The sequence below is a fragment of the Callospermophilus lateralis genome, unplaced genomic scaffold (genome assembly GCF_048772815.1).
Source record: "Callospermophilus lateralis isolate mCalLat2 unplaced genomic scaffold, mCalLat2.hap1 Scaffold_129, whole genome shotgun sequence".
NCBI classification, from domain to species: domain Eukaryota; kingdom Metazoa; phylum Chordata; class Mammalia; order Rodentia; family Sciuridae; genus Callospermophilus; species Callospermophilus lateralis.
The window spans coordinates 561,554-584,900 of record NW_027512465.1 but is presented as its reverse complement, the minus strand read 5'-3'; positions in this window follow the sequence as shown (position 1 = coordinate 584,900).

The window sequence follows — 23,347 nt, the reverse complement described above, 5'->3', positions numbered from 1 at the left end:
GTCATAGTTCAAGTTGTTTTTACATGTCAGTTGAAGGGCATAGCCATATGTATTTTTAATACTTGAGTTAGGGTACTACTTAAGAGCTCAGGTAACAAAATCAAATTCTAAATCCTAGAATCTTAATATACAGAAGTTTGTTTTTCATTCACATAAGAATTCCAGGTGTGCCTGGTTTCCAAAGCATACATTTTTCATCTCCATTATCATCTATGGCCTTCCAATGAATGTAAAACTAACCTCATAGAAGACACAACTGTTTCTTAAAAGTCTTGGCATACATGTGTTATATAAGCTTGACAAAGTCATGATAGCACACTTGTAAAAGTTATATAATTAACAAGGTAAAGGTTCTGAGTGCAAGTAGCAATATTAAGCTCCATCCAGTGCAGGTAATAGAGAATTATCTTTTTTGATCATCCAACAAGCAGTTAACACATGTATAAATGTTCCATGAAAACACAAACTGAACTGAATATACATTCCTAATTAAACATTAAAAGTCATTTTTATAAATTTAACCTCTTTTCCATAGCAATAAGTAGGATTCAAGTCTTTTGAAGAAAGTGTGATTATTTCCATGTACAACCCACAAATAGCACCAGGGAACAGTTGGAGTAATTTGCTCACTAATATATTTTGTTGTGCATTGAAGGTTTAATGTCAAACCTTTACCAAAGAAAACTGTCTTAATTTTATAAAAATGCAGTATAATATAATTGTAAAATATTGTACTTAATAAATATGTGCATATTAAAGAGTAAATGATAATCATCATACTAATAAAATTAATAATGTATTCCTGTATAACTAATAAAATTATGATAATTATAAAACTTAGGGGATGATTTGAAGTTATACGTTCTTTTTTCTCTTAATATTTTATTTAATATAAAAAAGTTTTTTAAATTTTTTTATTTATATATGACAGTGGGATACATTACCATTCTTATTACACATATCTCTGGTTGTAAACAAAGTATATTTACACCAATTCATGTATTCATACATGTACTTTGGATAATAATGTCCATCACATCCACCATCATTTCTAACCCCATACCTCCTCCCATACCCTCTCACCCTCTTTCCTATCTAGAATTTGTCTATTCCTCCTATGCTCCCTCTCCCTACCCCACTATGAATCAGCCTCTTTTTATCAGAGAAACCATTCAGCATTTGTTTTTTGGGGGATTGGCTAATTCACTTAGATTTATTTTCTCTAACTCCATCCAATTACCTGAAAATGCCATAATTTTATTCTCTTTTATTGCTGAGTTATATTCCATTGTGTATATATGCCACATTTTTTTTTATCCATTCATCCACTGAAGGGCATCTAGGTTGGTTCCACAGTTTAGCTATTGTGAATTGTGCTGCTATAAACATTAATGTGGTTGTGTCCCTGTAGTATGCTGTTTTTAAGTCCTTTGGGTACAGATCAAGGAGAGGGATAGCTTGGTCAAATGCTGGTTCCATTCTCAATTTTCCAAGAAGTCTCCATACTGCTTTCCATGTTGACTGCACCAATTTGCTCCCACCTGCAGTGTATGAGTGTACCTTTCCCCCACCCCACATTCTCGCCAACACTTATTGTTGTTTGTCATCATAATAGCTGCCATTCTGACTGGAGTGAAATGAAATCTTAAGAGTGGTTTTGATTTGATTTGCATTTCTCTAGTGATGATGAACATTTTTTTCATGTATTTGTTGACTGATTGTATATCATCTTCTTGTAAGTGTCTGTTCAGGTTCTTGACCCATTTATTCAGTTATTTATAATAATAATAATAATAATTATTATTATTATTATGTTTAGTTTTTTGAGTTCTTGATATACCCTAGAGATTAGTGCTCTGTCTTATGTGAGAGGGGTAAATATTTGCTCCCAATATGTAGGTTCTCTATTCACCCCACAGATTGTTTTTTTTTTGTTGAGAAGAAACTTTTTCTCATGAGTCCATCTCATTTATTGATTCTTGTTTTTAATTTTTGAGCCAAAGAAGTCTTATTAAGGAAATTGGGGCCTAATCCCACACACTTAACTAAAAAATATGATACTTATAAAATATAGGAGCTGATTTGAAGTTATATGTTTTTTCTCTATATTCAGAGCTAGCATTGAAACTACAGTGGTATGATTGATTGCATATATTCTATTTGAACATTGAATAAGTTATTTTAGGATATTCTCACATCTAAGCTGTATAGAAGTATACTTAGAAGGACTACAGAGTTTAAGTTTCCAGTAATAGAGTATATAAAAACCAATGTAAAAATTGATAGAGAAAAAGAGATAGGTGGTTCAGGGTTTAAGAATAGGGTATATGATGTAAATACACTTTAAATGTTTATTTAAGATAAATTGTATCTTTTATGCAAAAAGAGCATTTTAATTTTGGTTATAGCTACAATTACTACTATTTTCTGGAACAGTATTCTGAAGGTAAATATATGTGTGTGTGTGTGTGTGTGTGTATATATATATATATATATATATATATATATCATATAAAATATATAAATATGTATTGTATATAAAATAAGAGTATATATTATGGTGATGGGGAGAGATTCTTATTTTAGAGTTCTTTGAGACAGTGACATAATACAATTTTAAGAAATTTCTTGTGTTCTCAGTTATGCCTGTGGCCTTTTAAAGAAGAAATTTTTGTACTTGATTTTTCTTCTATTTTGGTTGTAATACTTTACAAGGAAAATTTTTACTATTATTTATAGTTTTCCATCATGATTTTGTGTGAAAAATAAATTTTGATAACTGATTACTATTTTCAATCTGAATTTAGTAGAAACCATCTGTTTTGAGAATGAGTCTCAATAAATATGGAATTACTACAAATGTTAGTCTATAACTAGAAAAGGTAATCTCAGTTTTAAAAGCATGAAAAACCATGGTGCAGTGATAAGTTTAGAGGAATGGAGATTTCCAGTTTCTTGTTGTTCTACAAAGACTATCACCACATAAAGAAGAATGGAATTGCAACAACTGATGGCAACTTTGGGAGCATAAAATCTGTTTCATCTTCAGCAGTTGACAAGGAAAAAGCATGATTAATTCCCATTATTTGATAATATTAAAAATAACTACAGTAAAAAATCATGAAGATCTCTTGAAAGATGTAAATCTTTTGTGTTGGACAGAGATAATTACCCATTGTCTTGGACAGAATTCTATAATAGAATCATAGTACTTTTGGTCATTTTCTTAAAATGATTAATATCCCTTCATTTCTTTGTCTTACTTCTAATATTCCTCTGAAGTAAGCTGCTATACAGGATTGGCTATTTTGTATCCAAATGAACCAAAGAAGCCTATGTTCTTTGTATCAATGTTGACTAATAATTTTAATTCAATTAAGTATAAAAAGATTAGTTAATTTGTTAAACTTTGAAATTGCAATAAATGGATTATGTAAGAGCTTATTCTCAATTAATTTAATAATTGCATTATGACCAAGAGCCTACTCTTTTTAAAGTCTAATTGAATGTGGGTGTATTCCATGTAATTATAGATTGTTAATGTGAACCAATTTGCCATGCATATGAAATTCTATATTTAATTATGCAATTTTCAAAATTATCCTTTAAAATAAATAGCAAATAACACACACTACTGAGGCAAATTATTGAGAGTTTTCATATTTGATCATAAGTTCCTTTTTTTAAATTTAGATGACCATTAAATTTCCCTACTTACCTATTCATGAATATGTCATATATTAATGTATTCTCTTAATTGACCCATATTTGATTCATAGAATAACTTGGTCTTGATGAAATATTACTTTAATGTTAAATTATATATATTCTTTATAGAAAATCTGGATGAACATATTCAAACTAATGCAGTGAATCACAAAATTTTTATTAGTGATGTAAAAAAGAGTAAAATAATTAGGTTATTGAGTTCTTGGATGAGAAATTTAGATATTTGGAAGATACAAATGTTAATTGAGAGTTATGAACAAATCACATTCAATTGTTACTGTTTTGCCGCTTCTAAATCAGCAGAAATGACTCCAAATTTTATTCAAAATAAAAATGGAATGAAATGTAGAAGAATGTTGAAAAATAAAAAGGGAAAAATATCTGAACAATAATTCAGTAATTGAATTAAAATGTATTCAAGGGAAACTTGAAATGTATAATATCAACACCTCAAGAGAAATCTATATTCATAGTTCCAAGTAGAAAGGGAAAATAGGTTAAATTATATGAAGTAATTAAACTATGGTAAAATAGAGATCATTGATTAATGGAGAGAGACTAGATGTGCTAATTAATTCAGTGAATCCTACTTACAGAGATTAAGATTGGGTTGGGGGAGCAATAGTGATTTGGATGTGGGGATAGTACTGCCACCTCTTAGTAGGGCCCCAGAGGTGATGCCTTCATAGTTTAAAGCAGCTTTCTTTAGAATGTAGGATATTAGTATCCAGTGCAGTTCAGGGATCTATTAAGAGGCAGAGAAATACCACAGAGGATTTAGCATTGCAGTAAAACACCTCTGAGGCAACATAGTGATCTGTAGGATACAAATTGAGGCTTTCATAGACATTTACAACTCTGACAAAACATTAACTTAAAAGAATCAAAAGGAAACATTACTAATATAATAAAACAATGTTGGCATAAATTTAATCCTTTATCTGTTTGTATTATTAGGAAGCAATCACCTAGGTATTTACTATGGATTATGATCAATCAGAGGAAACTTTTGAGAGCCTGCTTGCCAATCACAGCCTATTTTTGTAAGTGAAGGTTTTTTGGAACACACCCACGTCCATTTGTTTGCATGTTATCTTTCCAGGCTTTGAAAATAAATAGCAGAATTCAGTAGTTGTGTGGGAAACTCTATGGCCTACATAGTATAAAATATTTGCTATCTGCTTCTTTACAGATACGCTTACAGATTCTTGCTATATATCTGGAAATACAAATGAGGTGGTCAAATGTGTTAGTTTTAGGAAGGTATTAATGTGTAACTTTTTAATTTTTTTAACAATTAAACATAGCATAAAACCTCTAGTGGAAATATTGTCCTCGGTGTTAGCTGTCTTTTTATTCATTAATTTTATTAAAGCATCTGTGCTTAAGGAATAAAATTTCAAAAGTAATTAATAAAGGATTAGATATTGATCTTTTAAGATAAATTCTATTAAGGGAATCTGAGAGAAAAGAACATATTCATAAAATAAATCTAAAATGTGTGTTTGTGTGTGCACGCGCACAAATTTTTTCTTTGGGGGTTGTTGGTACAGTGTTACTGACTTAAGAGAGTACTTCAGAAAATTCTCCTTAGTACTAGCTGTTGTTTCATTCAGCAAAATATTAACTATTGTCCAAGCTAAACACTAAAAATGCATTTCTTAAAAATTGGTAAGTAACTTATATTCCTTGTAATAAAGGATGTAGAGAAGCAAATGATAACTAAAATTTAGGTTGTCTTTTACTTAAAAATTACTAGAAAATGGATTTATGTGAACCAAAGACTCGATTTTCAGTAGGTTTTCAGGTTTTATTTCTACCTTCAGATAATATTGAACTTTCAGCAATGTAAAAAAGCGTGTTTATTAAGGTATGACGTAGAAGTAGCAAAAATGTATTGCATATTTATCATACTCTGGAAACTACTAATTGACATAGTCCCTGTAAAATAATACACACAGGCCATTCTATTCAATACTATTTGAATAATTTGCAGTTACTTTTATTATAGGAATATATTTATACATATAATATATAATATGTATGTATATTATATGTATATATTATAAAATATATGATTAAATTATATACATACAGATATTCAAATAATTCATCATAACTGAGGATTTGAAAACTAATTTGACATTTAATCTTAAAATAATTTTCAGTATTTCACTGTGGACATTATTATCTCCTTCCTAAGTGTAAGTGTACCTTATGGTATTTGCCATTTGAATCTTTGTTCTTCAAACAGAACTTCTTCCTTTCTTTCTTCTTTTCTTCCAATATTCCACATATCCTAGGATACATATGCAAAATCTTAATAGATATGGAGTAGATTATTTGATTTATCCCTCCTTCCATTGAGGGTTTCTTTCTTTCTTTCTTTCTTTTTTTTGGTGTGTGTGTGTGTGTGTGTGTGTGTGTGTGTGTGTTTGTGTGTGTGTATGTTAATGATGGATATCTGGCTTCCATTGGAAGGCAGTGTGATTTTTGAAACAGATGCTAAACACAATTAAATGATCTGCTTATAATTTAATTATTATCATACCAACAATGAAATGCTAAAGAGAGTTCAACATTTGGAATGTCTTTTTAAATGAATATTACTTCAAAGGGCTAATGACCAAAATATGTAAAAATTCTGAAAGGAGAATGTGGTACTACTTTGAGAGAATTCTCCTTAATGTAATAGCAATGAATGTGTTTTTGTACTTACTGTCTAGTGGCGATGGAATTGTAGTATTTCATGAAAAATATCTTAATTTTTTTTGTGGAAGCTTGACTGTTTTCCCAGATGGTCAACATTTCAGAATTTGCCTTTTATATATATTCATAAACAAGATGAAAGATTTAATTCTAATTAATACAATATCATTAGTAGATCTCATGAACTCTCCAAGGATAAATAATTAAACTGAAGTTTATTGAGAAAAATTTTGTTATTAGATAAAAAAAAAATTACCAAATTATTGACTTATGTTTGTCAACATTTTCACTCCCTTTTCATAAGAAGTTATTAATTAAAATTAGGAGCAAATGCTCATGTAAAAAAGAAATTAGCATTATACATCAAAGGTATCAGAAGAAAGTCTTATTAGTTGACAACTTCACTAAAAGAAAACAAAGGAAATGTATACTGCATTGAAAAAATCAGTACTAAGGCAGCAACCTGAAATGATTTTCCTGACTCTTTCTCTGAGTACGGCCACAAAACAACAGTGGTACTTTTCTTTAGAAACATTATATACATTTGTATCTTTTCCAACAAATATATAAGGATCCAGGAGTGCTTGCATTACTGGGAATTCCACTTCTAAATTAAGAAAGTCATTGGGACCTATCTAGTTCATTTTTCAAATGCCAAAATAAAGATGCTTTTAAAATTACAAAACTATTATAAAGGCAAAAAAGAAAAAATGCCACCACTTCCAATTTAATATTAAAAATATTCATATATGACTAATTAGTATGAACTGTGTGAAATCCTGTGAGCTTATATGTGATAACTGAAAGAAGTATGTTACTAGGTGTAGAATAGAAAGGGCTCCAGACGGGAGAGAACACTACTGGTGAGGTTGGTGCTTGAGGGAATGGCCCTGTGTCCAGGAAGCCCAGCTTCTCGGGAGTTACATGTGACCTCCAATCCCTAAGACCTTTACCATGTTCACCCATCTCACAGAAAGCAGTAGTTTTAAATTTTTATTAGCAACAGGAAAACATCACTGATAGAAAATCTGTGGGAAGTGAAACTTTTCAAATAAGGGAAGACATTTAAGGAAATTCAACACTGTTAGGTTTTATTTCAGAATGGCTTGAGTTATTACCTTTCCTTGGCATACTTAAAGCTTTTCACAGATATGCAGGTTGTTCTTTCTTCCATTGTTCATTCTCTCTGAAGAAAAACTAACAACTTTGTTCAAGTACAATGATAATTCCCCAAATGGTGAATGAAGTAAACATTGAGAATGTGTATTGTACTAACCAGCTTATTGCAGGTGTTGGTGCTCTAGGATGTTTTTGCCTGTGATGGTTCATTTAATAAACACAGTGATTGGACAGGAAATCCTGTGAGGTCATTAATGAAGTGATAGTATAATAGTAACGAATTAGAAATAATTAAACATATGTTGTAAAATCTTATAGCTGTATTTTCTAATTTTTAATAGAATATCTTAGAAGTGATGGGTCTTAATTTTTGCACCTGGCTCATTAATAATTTCTGCCCACTTTTGTCATGATATATGGCTTTTTACATTTGATACTTTGGATAGTCAAATAGTCATCTATATAGAAATCAAATTGTGCAAAATTCAGTATGACTTCAAATAAGTACTATATCTTTCAATATTAAATCAGCACTTATGGTTTTAATTTTAAAAAATCTGAATTTTCACATTGAATTCCAAGCCTTTTCTCTAAATATAAATATTTTCTACAGAATCTATACTTTAAAATATTCCTCTTAGATTGTTATTAGCTTCCCAGTCTATTTCATTTCTATCAATTGAAGTGAATTTTCCTTTTGAGCTTTCTTTTGGCACTCCACTTTTTAAATGAATAAAAACTATTTTACCTCCAGGTAATTTTGTTTGTTTTGGTACTGGGAAATGAACAAAGGAGAGCTAAGTGCTTGAGTGCTGAGCTATATACCCAGTTCAAGAATTTCTTGAGTTTTCTTAGAGAAACTCTTCATCTCAAGGAGATAATTGTCTAATTAATATGAACTTCCCAATTTTAGAAAAGAACTAAACTGATTCCAAAAATTCTACTAGAATTATTTACATTATAAGACATTTGTTTTCTTTAAAGTACTGAACATTTAGTTAAAATTGAGACACATTTAAGGCTTTTTAATGACAGCCCTGCAAATTATAATGACATAAATTAAACTATACTTTTAAAGTAGTAATTTCATAAGCACTAACATTTGTTTATAGTTCTGAACACATTTTCACAATCGAGATGATGAACATATTTGTTGTTCCCAAATAATTTCTTTCTCCTGCTATTCCCTGTGGTCAGTCTCTGTGGCTTTATACATTAGTGTCTATACATTGGTTCACATTTTCTAGAATCTTATATCACAAGGTTATATACTATTTTTCCCGACTACTTTGATTCAGCATAGTTATTTTTAAATTTTTCATGTGTTTGTTTATTTCAGTAATCAATTTCCATTTATTTGAGTGTAGAACATTGATTCGATACCAGTTTATTTGTTGATGGAAATTTTGGTAGTTTTCCATTTGGGATTGTTGCAAATAAGGTTGTTAAGGATATTTGTATGTAGTTCTTCAATTGGACATATATTTTGATTTCTCTCAGGTAAAGAATTGAACATATAGGTTATAATGTATAATTACATTTTAAATACTTTTTTTAAAGTTGTTGATAGACCTTTATTTTATTTATTTATATGTGGTGCTAAGAATTGAACCCAGGGCCTCACACATGCTGGGCAAGTGTGCTACCACTGAGCTACAGCCCTAGCCTTGTATAATTACATTTTAAAGGAAATACCAAACTGTTTTAGTGATTGTTCATTATACATTTTCATCAGTAGAATAGGAGAGTTTCATTGGATCCATATCCTCAGTGGTTTGTCTTTTTCATTTTAAATATTCTGAAAGGTTATAGTGGCTTCTCATTATGTTATCAATTTTAATTACCCCAATGATTAAAGGTGTCTAATATATTTTCATGAGTTTATTTGTCATTTTTGGTAAAGGGTCATTTTAAATTTTTTTAGTTCTATTTATTGGGTTGTTCCTTTAAATATTTTTGATTACTTTTTTTCAGTTTATTTATACAAACCTATGAATGATTATTATTTCAGAGTTCTTGACATACTCCTTCATCAAAATTAGGAGTTAAATTTATTTTTCCTCATTCTATTTCCTGTCTTAAGAAATTTCCAAGTCTTAATTTTAATGAATCCCTTTAATTGATCTTTTTTTCTTTTATGAATCACTTTTTTGGTAGTAGCTGATTGATTTTGTTCTGTTTTTTGTTTGTTTTGGGTAGTCTATTCTCTTTGCTGGAATTTCTGTTTTTGCTTCATGTAATCGTTCAACCCAAAGGCTACAAATGCTTCAAGGATGCTGTTTTCAAATTCCAAAGAAAGAACTTGGTTGGACTCAACAAAAAGGTCTTGGACATTTCATTACTTACTCACTCCTGGGTGATGGTGGGCTGGAATTTAATGGAGGGCCATGCTTGCCTTCAACCTGGGGGAGTATTCATATGATAGGTTGCATACACACTGTGCAGGTGGCTTTCTTCAGATGTTGTATGAGCATATTCCTTTACTTTACAACTAAGGTCACTCTCTCTTCAGTGCCTCTCCCAGGGACTGGAGATAAGCCAAGTGGCCAGCTATCTCCCCTTCTACATCTCCCTCATCACCACAGTCTTTCAGAGACCTTCTTGGCACTCTGCAAGCTTTCCTAGGCACTGATTGGTGTTTAGCCCAATAGTATTATGAAAAGTCTGTTGTTAGGTTCATAAATGTTTAGGATTGTCACATTCTCTTGATGAACTGATCACTTTCTCTTAGTGAAATGACCTTCTTTGTTCCCGTGTGATTGTCTAAGGGATGTGTGAATACTGGTGTGATGTCTGAATATAGAGGTGATGTTTGAATACAGGATTCTTCATTTGAATTTTTGGTCCCTGTTATTAACCTCTTTGTGTTGTTTATATTGTTTCCCTTTGAACTTGGCAGTCCTTTCCATGAAGTGGCAGGAGTTTTTTTTTTTTTCCTGAGTCCTTGATTTTGGCCTCCCCTATGTATTTCAGAAAATGAAATGGAATATAAGTTATAAATGTGTGCCAGTTCAGAATCTGTGTCTCAAGAAATTTAGCTTGTCTTGACTTGTTCTTCTCTCCGTCTGTCACTACCAGAAGAGCTTTCCATGCATTTATTGGAAGAGACTGATCCACCTACCCCATAACGTTTCATTATTTACTTTATTTACAACACAGCTCTTTGTACAGTTCTTCCTCAACTATGGTCTGTTCCCAGAATTACGTAGCTCTTCAGGACCATGGACCTGTCTGACTCTGTTTGCCTATTATTAAGATTATTATCTCAGAATTGGGCTTGACACATATGAAGCAATGAGAAAAACGTTCTGAATGAATGCGTTGTCCAATATGCTACTTTATGGATATGACCATTTCTGGGTATGCCACAGACTTTAATAGAAAACAGAGCTTTCTGTTCCATGGTATTATCCAAAAAGACAGAACACAGTAATGTTAACCTGAGTATAGAAAGTACAGTAACTGATGTATTAAGGAATTATGACATGTTGTTATTTTAATAGGATAGCATTTTAAATTTTTCCAATAATTGCCCCAGCTATGTTCTTATGATATTTCCCTTTTTCCTCAATAGCATCTTTCTTGTCTTCTTCTTGGACCAATGCCACAACTTTTCAGCTATGGCATTATTAGTTTATTCTATTACTTATTCATTTGAAAATGTCAATTTCAAATTTTACTCAAAGCTTTTTTGACATTTCCCATCTGTGATAACAGCTCTTGTAATTTCATGAGTACTTGGATATGGGTGGTCTTGAAGATATCTCTTTTCTCTGCCTCCTCTATGCCAGCTCCCTCTCTAATGTGACAGGAATGGTCAAATGTCTTGACCTGACTCGGAGAGATTGCAGTTGTCTTTTTGCTGGTTATTTCTGCTTCTCAAGTTGATGATCACTTCAGATGTCCTCAATTTGCCTGACCTTCCAGTGCCTAATTCTCTTGTGTATGTGCTTTCTGCTGAGAATTATGTAAGATGTGCCCATTTCATGGATCACTGGAGAAGCAGGTCAAGATTCAGCTCCATATATTTCATCTTTCTGTTCTTCATTAAAATCCAACAAACACTGCTGCTGGGGTACCTTTTCCCAATGGCTTCTGATTGAACGAATGTTAGCAGGTCAGCTTAAGCCCCTCAGCCTTATTCCTATCTTTCTGGCCCAAGGGTAGTTCATAGCCTTGCTTCAGCATACAGTGGGAAGGCAGGGTGCTCACAGAGCTCATTTTCTTTATAGATATAAAGGGAACTTCCAACTCTCTATTTTGAACAGTGTCATGACTAAGCAGCAATAAGTTGGTCCATTTACCCATCAATGTTTCAGAAGAGAAATCTAATTTAACAAGTCAAAAGAAACATTGTGTTAATTTACCTTAGATAATGGATTTGTTATGAGGAAAGATTTATTTTCACTCATAGTTTATAGGTTTGATCCATGGTCTTTGGCCATTTCTTTGCACTTGTAGTGGCACAGTACATGGGCAGTAGTACATGTTAGAGGAGGCAATTCACCTAATAGCAGCCAGAAAGCAAAAAGAGCTAGGGACAAGGCCCAGTGAGCCCTTCAAGGACACACACCAGATGACCCAACTTCTTTCCACTAGTCCCTGCCTTTTGAAGGTTCTACCACCTCCCAGTAGTGCCACAGCTAGCAACTCAGCCTTTAACACACAGGCCTTTGGACCATCAATATCCAAACTATAGCAGACATTTTAGGCAACTTCAAAGATCTTTCACCAGATTGTACGCACATTATTCCAAAGTCCATTCATTGTTCCTTATTGCTCTGTTGACTGGGGATACTGAATCTGGCAAAACTTGATGAACAATTTAAGTTATCTCTTCCCAGGTATTGGACTTTGTGAATTGGTAGATTACTAGAAATGATCAACTTCAATTTGGTGTTTGTTAAAATTGCTGTTATGTTAGAGCACAATATATTGTTGTGCATATTTCAACTAAAATGGGTGTTTTTTATGAAAACATTTTCTACTTTTTACCCTTTTTATTTTAATTTTGCTAGTAAAATGATTCATACTTGTAAATATTGTGAGATTAAATTATTGTTACTATTTCATACCTTTCACAACTTTATTTTTTTTAAATTTCTATGTTGATTTTTTTAAGTGTTCTAATTCCACATTTTATTTTTTTGTAGTGGGGATTGAACCCAGGAGAGATTTGTCACTGAGTTACATTCCTACCCCTTTTTTAATTTTTATTTTGAAACAGGGTCTTGCAAAATTTGATGAGGCTGGCCTCAAACTTGTGACCTTCCTGCCTCACTCCCAAAATGCTGGGATCACAGGAAGGAGCCAACATGGGTGACAACACTATAATTTGTTATGCTTGTATATCTACTTTTTCAATTAACAATTTATTTCCCAGAACCTGATTTAGATTTTGGGCATTACATTCTTATATTACTTTCATTTTGTAATTTGTCTTTTATAATTTGTTTTTCATATTCTGATATCACTACTGTATCTACTTACGTGGTGAAATGTTAGATATAATATAAGCTAATAAGAGTAAAAAACAATTGTCAGGGAAAATATATTTTTCAATTTCATATTATGTAAATTTTAGAAGTAAAATTTTAGACTTAAAAATAATTTACAGTGTTTCTTAAAAACTTATTGTATATGTGTATTCACTTACATACAAATCCTCAAATAGGGAAATCTTGTTTTCTCTTTTGAACAGTTTTATAAAATTCTGTTATGCATACAATCAGATATCACCCTGAGTAGACAATCAACTGTAAGTTTCGCAGAATTTTTGTAACATTTATACTTTAAACCCTGAAGTTGATTTTTAAAATGTATTTTAATGGAGGATATGTTTTACATTCTAGTACATTGTATTAGAGAGTAAAATGGCAAAGCTTATCCCTCTCAGAGTTCAGTCTCTGTCCTTTCTTTCCATCTTTTAGAGAAGTCTTTTAGGAGAAGATATGGTGGTCAGTTCATTGCACATTCTTTTAGAACAATTATTTGCATATCAAAGTCCAGATGGGAATAAACATAATCTGTGTTCCCATCTGCTGATCTCACTGTTCTGAGACCTAGTATGGAAATAGCATTAGATTAGAGAAGACAGTTTAATTTTTCAAATAATACTGGTTTCTTTCAAGTGATAAAATACACAAGTATTTGCTATATATTTAAATTATTAGTTATTTGAGATCACTGATACCAAAATAAATTATTGTTCTCAGTTATGATAAGAGGTGGTAACATGTCATCAGAAGGTCTTTTTACAGCTTGCTTGATTTCATATATAAAAAATTGTCATTAAATGATTATCAGCTGTAAGCATTTGAATAAATCACTTTTTATTTTCACAGTAGACACAAAAATCCTGGCATATTTTATATCTAACTGACCTGGAAAAAAATCTTAAAGATGAACACTTTACAATCTCAAACATGGAGAGTTTGAACAATGCATGAAATGAACACATGGATATTTGTTTTTTTTTTTTCTTTGAGGAGCTAAATTTAGAATCTAAATATAGAAGATATAGTTTAAAATTTCAAACTCAGGAAATCAAGAAGAATGTTTACAGGATTCATTTTACTGACATCTTCTATGAGCCAAGATAACCCATTGGCACAGTCTCAGCCCACCAAGAGTTAACATTCACAAAGCTGCTGTCTTATTGCTCCCAGGGTATTTTTTCTTCCTATTTTAGTGTTAGATATTTTCAGTGACTCTTGATTCCAATTTTTCTTATTTGAAATATTGCCTAAAAATAAAACAAACACAAAGCCACTATTTGGTGATGAGATTTCTGGTTTATTAAATCCCTGCAGAATGAAAGCATTTTGTGAAACAGTAAACCCATTTAAAGAGTTATTTATGATATAATGTGAAATGCTGCCTCTATGAGTAGTTTTAAAAAGATGTTGTGTAGTTTGGTGGGGAAGTTTGCAGGCTGTGAAGACAAGTTGACTGAATCCAAAGCTGAATTCTGCCACTCATAGAGCAGTGTTCAGCCCCTATGATGAAGAGGAGATAGCATTACATAAATCTTGAGGTTGTTATTAGGAACAAATGAGGTAATGTACACAGAGGATTTAGCATAATACCTTTGATTTTATAAGCAGTCCCTATTGTTATGCCAAATGTTATACTCTTTTCAAATTTTATAATCTAGAAGCTTAAAATTTTTACTAGAGAGAGAGAGAAGACAGAGGAAGGGTGCAACAAAGGAGGGAAAGAGGAATGGAGTTTGTTTTGGGATTAATGGAAGAATTAATTAAAATATAGTTTTTATATGAGGTTTGGAACTGGATAGAAAAACTTTATATCTCCTTTTTTCACGTGTCCATGTTCATGTTTCCTGAAGAATATTGTTCTCAATAGAATTTTAGCTATTTTTACTCTGTTAAGAATTGGCATGAATAAACATTAACATGTTAATGAGACCTCTGTCTGAAAACAAAGGAAGCCAGTTACTTGTTTAATGTACCAAAACCCAACCTTCTAATGCTTTATAATGGTCTCCGTTCCTGTCTTAGAACTGTGAGGATATAGATTCTGTCCGAGAGGTATACCGCCTTTAAAGAAAGTCTATTTTTATTAACATCCCTTTGTGACTATAACTCCTAGTATGTGGTTGGAGTAAAATTTATCTTGCTGATGACCCGTTTCTAATAGTTCTTAATCAAGAATGATTTGCAACATGGACACAAATGTCTTATTTTTTTTCCACACTTATTCCAGTTTCCCACATCCTGGTCCCCAAAGTAAAATTGGGTGTCTAGAATTTTTGCCATTAAAATTGTCATTGGCTAAATCTTCTCTGCTGCCTAACATTTTAAATGTGTTTAATATCATTTTGGAACATTGATTAGTTTTATTTTGCTATTCTAAAAGTGAGGGGAAAAAGAAGTTAGATAGGATTTGAGGGTAGGAATAACAATGCTTGATTTACCCATCAAAAATTATTTGAAGGAACTGGTTCATTTGCATGGAAGAGGAAAACTGAAGACTGGTTTAGTCATTAAGTAATAGCTAAGAGGGCAGAACTAAACTGCAGCATTTTATTCCATGGGTGAATTTGTAAAACGTAACCAGTTTACACAACAGTTTACTCATTTGCCAGATGCAGATAATACTTGCCAAAGGACTATTGGATTAAACAAAACAATATAAATTAAATACTGTATATAGTGTCTGGTAATAATAGGACCTCAATAAAAATACTCTCCTTCCATCAGCCTTCTTTAGTAGGTGGTGTGATAACCATGAATATCAAAATAGAAAAGTACAGTTGTGCTTACCTTAATCATTCAGAAAGATTATCTGTATTATACTACAATAGAAGGTTGTCAAGTATCCTTTCTTTTTCACTCTAAGCAAAAATAAACAAACAGAAAACACACCTGATTATATTTCTGTAACATTCATGCAAGCATATAACATAATTTGTTTATATTTATCTGCTCTTTACTTACCCTTCCCCTCTCCTCCCCATTCCCCAGGTCCACTTACTCTTGTCTAATACTCTCCCCTCTATTTTCACGTTGCCTTTATTTTATTTTTTTCCTTTCTAGATTCCACTTGTAAGAGAAACCATGTGATAATTATCTTTCTGGTCTGGATTATTTTGCTTAACATGATACTTTAAAGTTCCATCCATTTTCCTACAAATTAGATGATTTTGTTCTTCTCTATGACTGAATAATATTCCTTTTTGTATATATGCCACTTTTTCTTTGTCCATTTATCCAGTGATGGGCACTGTTGTAGTCCGCTTTTTTTTTGCCAGTGTGACCAACAGATCTGAATGAAAATTTTAGAGGAGGAAAATTTTATTGTGGGGCTCACAGTTTAAGAGGTCTCAGTGGAGATGGTGGGGACTGAGACTTATGTCAGCAAGGACAAAATAACTATCCCAAAGATATGTCCCAATGGCCCACCTCTTCTAGTGGCACCCTACTTTCCTATAAGTTAAGCCAATCAGGATTAATGCACTGATTAGGTTAAAATTCTCATAACCCAATAACTTCACCTTTAAATCTTCTTGCATTCTCTCACCCCTGAGCTTTTGGGGGACACCTCATATCTAAACCATAATAGACACACTGATTTCAGAACTTGTTTATTATGAATTGTGAAGCAATAAACATGTGTATGTATGTAGGTGTCTCTATGGTGTTCTGATTTAATTCCTTTGATAGGTATGAAGGAGAGATATAAGTAGATCATATGGTAGTTCTATTTTTAGCTTTTGAGGACTCTCCATACTTATTTCCATAGTGACTGTACTAATTCGAATTCTTATCAACAATGTCAAAAGGGTTCCTTTGTTGGCCATCCTCTCCAGCATTTATTCTTTTTTTTGTATTCCTGATGATCACCATTCTGACTTAGATGAGATGGAAGATAATGTAGTTTTGAGTTGCATCTCTGTGATGGCTAAAGATATTGAACATTTGTGCTTCCTCTTTTGAGAAGTGTCTGTTCAGTTCCTTTGCCCTTTCATCAATTGGGTTATTCGTATTTTCTTTGTTGTTTTTATTTTTTTCTTTTTGGTGCTCATATTTTTAGTCCTTTTTACATTCTTGAAACTAATTCTTTTGTCATAAAAGTAACTAGCAGAGATTTCTCTCCCTTTTTGTAGGCTGTCTCTTCACTCTGTTGTTTACTGTGTAATTTTTTAAATTTGTCAATTCTTGCTATTATTTCCTGAGCTATTGGAGTCCTATTCAGGAGATCATTGTGTCAATATACGGAAGTATCTTCCATGTTCTAGCAGTTTCACATTTTCAATCTTAAAGTTAGGCCTTTGATCCATTTTGAGTTGATTTTAATTTATGGTGAGAGAGAAGGATGTAGTATTTTATTTATTTTTATGTGGTGCGGAGGATTGAATCCAGTACCCCGCACCTGTGCACCTGCTAGGTGGGTGCTCTACAGCTGAGCCACAACCCCAGCCCCTTAGTTTCAGTCTTCTACATATGCATATCCAGTTTTCTCAGCACCATTTGTAGGCTATCTTTTCTCCAACATGTTTCCGGCTAGTTTGTCAAGAATCAGATGGCTATAACTGTGTGGATTCTTCTTTCTAGTCTATTCAATTGGTTTGCATGTCTGTTTTTATGCCAGTTCCATGCCATTTTTATTACTTTGGCTCTGTAATGTATTTTGAAACTGAGTATTGTCATACCTCCAACATTGCTGTTTTTGCTCAATATTGTTTGCCTATTCTGGGTCCTTTGTGCTTCCATATGAATTTTAGAATTATTTTTTTCTAGTTCTATGAATAATGTCATTGGTATCTTGCTAATAATTGCATTGAATTTGTTGATTGCTTTTGGTAATATACCACTTTAATGCTATTAGTTTTGAAGCCCTTTAGATTTTGGATTCCATTTTCTTGTATCTTTTTCAGTTTCTTCCTTCAATTTTTTTTTCTGGGGAGGGGGTCCTGGAGATTGAACCTCTGTGTACTTAACCAATGACCCATATCTCTAGCCCTTTTTATTTTATTTTTTATTTTGAGACAGGGTCTTGCTAGGTTGCTCAGGCCTTGGTAAATCACTGGGGCTGTTCTCAAATTTGTGATCTCTACTGCCTCATTCTCCCAGGTTGCTGGGATTACTGGAGTGTGCCACTGTGCCTGGCTCTTTAGTTCTTTAACTTTCTTAGTTAAGTTTATCCCTAGCTACTTAATTTTTTTCTAAGCTATTGTCAATGAAATTGTTTTCCTAGTTTCTTTCTCAACAGGTTTGTTATTGGTTAAAAAAAAGCCATTGATATTTGTGAAAGTCATTTCTAAAGTGCAGTATGGCACATACCTATAGTCTCAGCTACTTATGAGGCTGAGGTAGAAGGACAACTTGAGCTCATGAATTTGAGAACAGCAGGGGAAAAAAACATGAACACTAAAACCCTAAATAAATGTTATTTATGAATGAGCTAAAAATATGAAATGATGATTTTTCAGTTTATTAAAGCCAAAAAACAATTATTAATGTGCTATTTGTAGATGCCATTTTATTTTAGTTCCAGATATATATTTTTTTCTTTTTGTGGGGTACCAGGAATTGAACTCAGGGGCACTCAAACATTGAGACACATCCCCAGCCCTGTTTTGTACTTTATCTAGAAACAGGGTCTCACCAAGTTGCTTAGTGCCTTGCTGTTGCTGAGGATGACTTTGAACTCAAGATCCTTCTAATAATTTTTTATTAAAAATAATACTAATTAAATAATATTTCTTACAGATATTCACACAAGCAATTAATTACTTATATTATTAGAGAACATAATTAAATACGAACTTCACATTTTTTTATAATTTTAATTCTTGAACTGATAGAAACCTTGTCCTTAAGTGTGAGTGCTTGCTTGTCTGAGCCAATATTTTTTTTCCTTTAAACTATTGGATAAAATTGATGCAAATATTTACAGGTGAGAAACAAATGATATAACTCAATTTCATAAAATAACTTTAGTTGCGATATAACAGAACTAAATCAATTTTATAATTTTTTTACTTTACAAATTTTAACATTTTTATTTGTTTTTTAGTTGTGAATATTTGCATCAGTTTTACCCAGTAATTGTAAAATAATAAAACCTTAATATGTATGAAGCATCCTACTTCAACTTTGACTGAATGTAGAAAGAAAATACAACAAATATTTATCTACTTTGTTAAATATTGAAATAATATAAACGTGATGGATAATTCAATAAAATGTGTTTTCTTTATTGTTTTTATAAGCTCTCATTGTTTAGTTATTAATATAGTAAAAAATCTTAATTTGTATAGAAATTTAAATCCCATGTGATATATTTAATAATTTATATTATTAAAGACAATTTTTAAATTGATTTCAAGATAATTGAGAAAATAAAATGGGCTAAAATAATTTATATGAGAGATAATGATACTAAATTCTGAAAAATCAAGGTGCTGAATGAGAGAAACTAGAAAAGGATATATAATGAAGCAGAAAAGAACACATACCAATTGATGTATAATTTTTAGAAAACAAACTATTGTGTTCTAATAGAAATGAGACCAGTGTTTCCCTAGAGTGGAGCCTGCTGGGAGGCATGTATTGCAAAGAAGCAAAGAAATGCCTGAGGATGATGGTAATATGTTATAACTCTATTGTGATGATATTTTCATCAAAATTCATCAAATTGTACACTGATTAATTTGGCTGCAGTTTATTTTACATGAATCATATCTCATTAAATTTGACTTAAAAGAACATGAAGAATAATTTTACTGCATGAGTTTTGAAGCAAGTAAATATAAGAAATACAAGGAATGATTGTGTTTTTAAACAAATGGATTTTTTAAAAATAATAAACCATAACCTAAGAATAGCAGTAATGGTATCATATAAGTTTACTGATGGTAATGGTATTAGTTGGTTAGAGTTTTGTATAAGCAATTTTCAGTGCATTTCTAAGGTCATCAAAAATTTCTAAACTTTTGAACACACACATTCTACTGGAATATCCCCAAATGATATAAACCAATATGTAGGAAGACTTTCATTTCAAAGTGGATTCTTTGGTGGTATCAAACTTTAGTTCAAATATTAAAGTGTGCAATAACATCTCTTTGTTTTTCTCCTTTCAATCTAAATTTACTCTTAGACTACATTTATGCTAAGGAGCAGAAATTTAACTTGAATCATTATTGTTATCAGCTTTACCTGTAGGACACATTACTGTAACCTAACTCAATACCTGTGAATCGGAGCACCTCAAATGACCTCCCATTGGTTCACCCTGAGTCTCATCTACCCTCTACCATTCCAGGATTTGCTACTTTCCTGCCATTCTGAACAAGGCCATCTTTGGAAAGGATAAGGCATCTTATACCTAGAATCTATGTGAGCTCATCTCAAATCTTTCTATAAAAAGATCTCTGTCTTGATAATGGTTTTAAAAATCAAATAATTCTTTCTAAGCTTTATTCTGAACAAAAGAAAAACAAGAACTCAGACTTTGGATTTCAAGGGGTTTATTTGTCTGTTTAATTCATTTTTAAACTTACTGATGACCACAATCCTTTTTATATCCCTTAATCTCATTATAGTCTAAATCTATAGTCTGATTCTTAGACATTGGCATTTTAGGAGCAAAATACTTTTCAACAAATTTTAATTTAAGCATTCTCTTCTCAACTGCCAAAATTATAATCCATCTTTTAATTTTAAATTTGTGTTTCTGTTAAAAAATTCATGAGATTATAGCAATGAATTTTTCATTTTCTTACCTTCAATGAGGTGTTTTATTGTGGACAGATCTGAGCAAAATAACTCTGCTTTTGTTTTTTGGGAGAAGCCTCACAATCTTTGTAATCATCAGTGCCATTGCTGTACTTTATCACAACCTAAATATTTTCCTGATTTAGAGAATGAATATATAAAATCATTTACTGTCCAAGACCACATCAATTAATATGGAATGACCAATTGATTCATCCTTTCTCTAAAATGACATTTCAATTTCTATTAAATCTTTTTCAAATTCTGAATCATCAGATGTGTTGTTTTAAAGGCATTATCCTTACTTGAAGTCACTTCTAGCAATAATTGTTGTTCAAAACATTTAGAATATAGTTCTTTCTGAGAAGATGGCTCTTTTGTCTTTTTCTTTAGCTGATTGCTTAAAATTGTCTGGTTTAGCTATTATTTTTAGTAGACTGCCTATACCAGTTGTTTTGAAGGCAGTCTACTAAAACTAATATGCACACACACATACTGAGTACTGATTTTAGATTTCTAACTGAATTGTTCCTGTAACTAGAATATGTAAATCTATTAGATGGAAAAATCTTTTGTATTTTCTTTTGAACTTTTCTGAAACTTCAAAGCAACTAAGGTTCCTCAAACCACAGTTTAAAAACTTCCTTTACCATTGTACTGTTTGAGGGTTATTTTGAAAGAAATAAAATTATACCCATATTTTCACATGCAATCATATTTTCAGAATATAATGCCAGATTTCTAAGAGCAATTTAAAAGTAAATGTAAATCCTACTCACTTAACACCCCATTCCTTATTTTCCTTTCAATTAAGTTTGAGATTTTTTTAGAAACATATATTAGAAAAAAGCAGAATCCTATTAGAAATAAGGTAAATAGGGTAGGGGATGTGGCTCAGTGGTGGAGTGCTCACCTGGCATGCATGGGGTACTGGGTTTGTTCCTCAGCACCACATAAAAATAAAATAAAGATATTGTGTCCATCTAATTAAAAATAAATATTTAAAAAAAGAAATAAGGTAAATAATTCTTTATATAAGGTAACTTCTATTTGTCAGAAGCTTCCCTGTTTTCTCCTAAAGAAGGGCACAAATATTCAATAATTTTTAGTTATTTTTGGCTCCTCTCAGGTTTCCACTACCTTCCTCTTCTTTTTTCTTGTGCCAAGGCATGCACCCTTTTAGCAATTCAATCCCAGGGGGCTTTGCAGATAAAATTTCTCTTTTGTAAAAAATGCACAGATGAAACGCAATCTCTGTTGATTCATAACTTATAGACATTTGGACTTTGTACATGGCTCCCCTTTATCATCGTTTCTATTCTTTGTACCTCCCTAAGTATACTTCGAAATAGGGCATGTTCCTGTTCTTCTATAGTAAAGGTATTACTTTTTTTAAAAATTCTTTAGTATCCAATATTCGACTCATGTATCTAGATACCTTGCAACTATAGCCCTCAAGACCCCATTTTGTAAACAGAGTGAATTGATTTAAAGAAATGAATTGTGACTTAGAGCTATAAATAGGATATTTTTATCATTATTTGGAAAGTTGAGAGTTTAGCCATAAAAATTGCAAGAATGGATGTGGCCATGCATGCCTATAATCTCAGCAACTTGGGAGCCTGAGGGAGGAGGATCACTAGTTCAAAAGTAACTACAACTTAGTGAGGTCCTCAGCAACTTAGTAAAAACCTGTCTCCAAATAAAAATGGGCTAGTGATGTGGCTCCCATTGGGTCAATCCCTGGAACAAAAAAAAGAATTTTTTAAATTTTTTAATTTAATTTTTTTATTATTGGTTGTTCAAAACATTACAAAGCTCTTGACATATCATATTTCATACATTGATTTAAGTGGGTTATGAACTCCCATTTTTACCCTGTATACAGATTGCAGAATCACATCGGTTACACATTCATGTTTTTACATATTGCCACACTAGTGACTGTTGTAGTTTTTTAAAAAGCAAGATTTCTTTGTGGCATATTCCATATTTTAAAATAATTTTCTTTAAATTTTAACTTGTCTATAAAGATGAATATTTGTTGACAGATATAAACTTTTAGAGTTACATGAACAGTTTTATTCTTTGGTCACTGGATAATGTATCAGACTGTTTTCTTAATTTGTTATAATGAAATACATAATAATATTTGTTTTAATCTTGTTTTTATTTCATTATTTAGGATATTGGGAATCAAACATTTTCCCTCATTTTGAAATTTCATTCTCAGTGTGGTAGTATTGGGAGGTGATGAAGGTCATGAAGACAGACTTTTCATGAGTGTGAATAGTATTCTTATAAAAGAGAGCATTTGACCCAGCTATTCCACTCCTTGGTTTATACCTGAAGGACTTAAAATCGGCATACTGCACAACGATTGTAATTACAGGACCAAAGTAATTCTATATCATATACAACCAGAAGAATAAAAAATTATACTCCATATATGTATGCTATGTCAAAATGCATTCTGCTATCATGTAAAACTAATAATAAAAAATAAAAAATAAAATAGAGACCCCAGACAGTACCTTTGTACTGTC